General features: G+C 43.7%; 1 pseudogene; it reads right to left on the bottom strand.

The window, feature by feature from the left end:
• Positions 1-692: 692 nt before the first annotated feature.
• LOC140845696 (NADH-ubiquinone oxidoreductase chain 1-like) lies at positions 693-3,635 on the bottom strand (annotated as a pseudogene).
• Between the last annotated feature and the right edge of the window lie 1,193 nt (positions 3,636-4,828).

Consider the following 4,828-nt stretch of genomic DNA (forward strand, 5'->3'; position numbering starts at 1 on the left):
ATGATGTAGATCAGGAGGTTTAGGATAGCAATGTCTGGGTTATATGTCATGATTATTGCTATTCAGCCTATGTGGGCGATTGAGGAGTATGCTATAATTTTTCGTAGTTGGGTCTGGTTTAGGCCTCCTCAGCCACTGATCAGGATCGAAAGTGTGGCCATAGTTGCTAGTATGTTTGTGTTGATTGTGGGTATAATTTGGTATAGGATTGATATTGGTGCAATTTTTTGTCAGGTTAGGAGTAGCATGCCCGATGATAGTGGGCTTCCTTGTGTCACTTCTGGTACTCAGAAGTGGAATGGGGCTATAGCTACGGTGATGATGGCTGATGGTATGGTGTTGTGCATTTTTGTAATGGCTCATTGTCCGGAGGTTATTAGGTCGAGGGTGATGGCTAGCATTAGTAGTATAGATGCAGTGGCTTGGACTAGGAAGTATTTTGTGGCTGCTTCTATAGATCGTGGGTTAAAATTTTTTATTAGTATGGGGATTATGGCTAGTATATTTATCTCGAATCTGATTCAAATTATCAGTCAGTGAGAGCTGATCAGGACAAGTATGGTTCCCAGGAATAAGGTTGTTAGGATGGCAAATATAATGAGGTTTATTAGTATGGGAAGGTTATAATCCAACATTTTCGGGGTATGGGCCTGATAGCTTATTTAGCTGACCTTACTATAGATTATGGTGTAAATTGGTAGCACGGAGATTTTTGAGTTCTCAGGTGCAGGTTCAATGCCTGTTTTTCTAGAAATAAGGGGATTAAAACCTCTATTATTTACTCTATCAAAGTAATTCTTTTGTCAGACATATTTCTTATGATTGTGGGGGAATGCTTGACATGGCGATTGGTATTGATACCTATCATATGCATAGTGCTAGGGTTAATGGCAGGAAGTTTTTCCATAGTAGGTATATTAGCTGGTCATAGCGAAACCGTGGGTAGGATGCTCGGATTCATAGGAATAGGGCGGTCAGGGCGAGTGTTTTTACTACAAAGTTGACTGTGTAAAGGCTTGGGATGTAGGGGTCGTGAAAGGCTCCTATGAAGAGTGTTACCGATAGGATGTTTATTATGATGATGTTTGCGTATTCGGCCAGGAAGAAAAGTGCGAACGGACCTGCTGCGTATTCTACGTTAAAGCCGGATACGAGTTTAGATTCTCCTTCTGTTAGATCGAAGGGTGCTCGGTTGGTCTCGGCTAGAGTTGAGATGAATCATATTATGGCCAGGGGTCATGTGGGCACTAGTAATCATAGTTTTTCTTGGGTTGTGATTAGGGTGGAGAGGGTGAAGGACCTTGAGGGTCCTGGGGCGGGAGAGGGGGTCCAACTGCGAGGCTGGGCTTGTTACTCCTGAGGCCGTGTCCCTACCTGCTCACGCTGCCTCCTGTAAACTGCAGCCAGCCCCCAAACCCATTGTAGTAACTGAGTGCATTTGGCGTCTTTCAATAAATAAAATACCTACTATGGTGATTAAAAGGAACCACGCGTAAATGTTTTACACATTACTTAAAATAAGAGCAGCAGGAGAGCTAGGGAGATTTGTATCAGTGCTGTAGTGAAATGACCCTTTGGATGCCTCCATCCTCCAGCAAAATGTTTCCACAGAGTCATTTGGTACTTTCTTCCTGAAAAGAGCCATTTCTGAAGGGGAGAACCACTAGAATTTCAAGATGGAGGGATTAGAAAGTAGTGCTTCACTTGTTTTGTAATGAAAAAGATGTGGTAGGGCTGACTTTCTGCATTAGAGAAAGGCTGTGAGAAGTGCCATGAAAGGGAATAGAAAGAGAATTATCTGCTTTCACGGTCACCAAAACCTGTCTAAAATACATTGGAATCTTTCTTGTTAGAGACAGACAATGCCTTCTGATCTGATCCCCATTTCTGGTTAGTTGAAGTTGAAATAGATTGTTTAAAAGATCTGTTTAGGGTTATCAGTGTGTAACAAAACACCCTCAAATTGTGGCTTCAAACAATAACCACCACTCATCTCCACTGGTGCTGAAGACTGGCTGGGCTCAGCCAGGCAGTGCTCGTTCAGTGTCGCATGGGATGGCAGCCCCACAGTGGCTGGGGCTGGGGCTGGGGCGTCCCGAAGGCCTGAGTACTCGCGGGTCTCCTGCAGCCGGGGCTCCTGGGCGTCTTTCTTAGGGTCCGTGAGGCCTTCCTGGGGCACGCCCCAGCATGGTGGCCCCAAGGCCAGAGGGCCTCTTGCATGTGACTCCAGGCTCCACAGACAAGTGCCTCAGAAGAGAAGGCCAGCTGTCTTCCTCCTGGGTTAATCCCTTAGATCAGATGCTTCTGGGGAGGCCAGTAGCCAGGTGGTGAGCAGTCCTGCAGAGAGGTCCAAGTGGTGAGTAACGGAGGACTGTGGGCAACAGCCCGTAAGTGATCTTGGTGCAGATCCTCCAGCCCAGTTAAGCCTTCAGATGCCTGCAGCCTCAGCTGGTATCTTGACTGCAACCCCATGACACACCCGGAGCTAGACACACCCAGCTGAGCCCCACTCAGAAGCCTGATACTCAAACTCTGAGATAATACCTTTTTGTTTTAAGCTCTTACATTTTGGGTGACTTTGTTACACAGCAGTAGATAACTAAGATAACCTCTTTTCTGCCCTTTTCCTAATCTTTCATCTGCAGGGTAGGCACTGAGTCATTGCAGAAGGAAGGGAGGGAAGGAGGGAGGGAGGGAGGGATAAACACATTGTCTCTGGTTCTCAAAGGTAGTTCATTGTCTCCCCTAGCACACACTTGCTTTTGTTATGGGGATGTAATAGGTCTGTGTTGGTTGTCTCATCTTTCTACAGAACTGAAAATTGCCAAAGGCTATTAATTAAATCTCCATCCAATAAACCGGTGGTATACACATGAGCACATACATGAACACAAATACATGTATATACATACTCACACTGGATTGCCAAATATATTTCATTTCAGAAAATCTAATAAAATAGATGAACTGGGTGGTATGTGTTGGTCTGTCACATCCAGATGTTATTTAGTTCCTAGCATAAGCACAGTATAACCTTACAAAAATGTTTGTTTTTTTTTTACTAACAAGTTATATACTAGGCTGTTTTGCTGTTCCTAGTATTTATTTTGGCCTATTCACTTCTCACCTTTTTGAGTCAAGTTACTTGCTATTTGAGAGTTATAAAAATATTTTAAAGTAGACTGATTTTTGCTACCCAATAACTGGGTTAGGATTTTGAAGTCTCCCTTAGAAGATATGTATTAATTATGAAAATCTGAACATAATTTTATGCCAGTTGACTCTGTTACATGATCTCTAGTTATTTTGGGTCTCTATTGCCCAAATTATACCTTCTGTTTTTCAGGTAGAAATGTGCTAATAATTCAGTGAAATCTAAGTCAAACCAGAAAATATGGCTTGCCCAAGATTTCTTTTTGGTAATAAAAGGTACAAAGGTGAGTGAAGACATTCTAGATAATTTTTTTAGATACTTCTCAGCTGCCGTAATTCTCACCTAGAAGCACCACTGCTGGGGAACCTTCCCCACTGGTTCCATCACATGCTCTCCCAGTGCCTCTTGTCCCCTGGCTTCCTCTTCTCAGCAGAGGAGTAACTCACCTGACGTGAGTTTGGGTGAGGAACTGAGCATGCATGACGTAACTCAGGGAAGCCTGAGATCTGGTCTGCCTTGGTGTGGTGGTAAGCATAGAGCTACGTGCCCTGCCCTGTGGGGCGGCCTGAGGCTGCCAGTGCTGCCTGTCACTTGACAGGTGTACCGAATGCTTCACCTCTCTCCTACCAGCCTTCACCTCTACAGGCAGAAAGTTGATTTTTACAAACACCTGTACTTTCTGTTTGTTTTTCCTGGCCACAGGTGCCTGCTTGGTCCATGCCCAAGACAAGCTGGAAGGACCTGAGGGTTGGTGTCCCTACAGGCAGCTCTCAAACAAGGATGGCGTGCCATCCTTGATGAGTAAATGTGCCAACTTCCTAGACACTTGGTTGAGCTACTCTCAGAAGTGTGTTTTCTCCTTTCTCCCACAGTTCCCCAGCTGGATTGAACTAGGGATGCCCAGTATGGTGACTGGCTTTAGAAGGTATTATTGCTAGCTTTCTTCCCTTCCCTGACTCACTCCCCCATATTCCTGCTCAGATTAATTCCCAAAAATTTATTTGTAGTTAAATCTTTGTCTTGGGCCCACTTCTGGGTGAATCAGTTCAGGGTACATAAACAGGAACCACTGTTGCCTTCCTCCTAAGCCACCTTCTCCAACTGCTCATGAGTGATAAGCTGGCGTTTCCAGTCCCATCTGCCCAACTTTCTTGTTTATCTCAGTTCAGAACTCCAGAAGTTAAACTGCTTATTTTACTGGGGCTCCTTCTCAAATCCTCATAAACTTTACTTTTCTAACTTTCCTAGTTTCCTCACAATAAATTTTAAACTATGAATTAAGCCTTATAAATATTACATGAATTTGGCTCACAACCAACTCTGTTCCTACCAAAACCATGGAGAGAAAAATATGTATATATATATATATTCTATTTTGTTTACAAAAATCTCAAATGTCCACAGTGTTATTTCTCATGCAAATTAAGCAAGTCATTTTTTTTTTTTTACAAAACCCAAACACTTGTTTCTAGTTTCACTGGCACCTGGTGGCCTCTCACACTGTGTGGGGAAAGAAGGCCATTCAAGGCTGTGCTTTGCCTGGACAGCAGCATGGTATCTTCTGACTGTGTAATATGTTTCAATCTCAGAGAATCTTTAGTTTCTCATTAAAACTGTGTATTCCTTCCAGAGCCCCTTGTCATGACCACTCAGCTTTTGTGTCCCCTTTTCAGT

This window comes from Manis javanica, chromosome 2 (assembly GCF_040802235.1).
Source record: "Manis javanica isolate MJ-LG chromosome 2, MJ_LKY, whole genome shotgun sequence".
Lineage (NCBI taxonomy): Eukaryota > Metazoa > Chordata > Mammalia > Pholidota > Manidae > Manis > Manis javanica.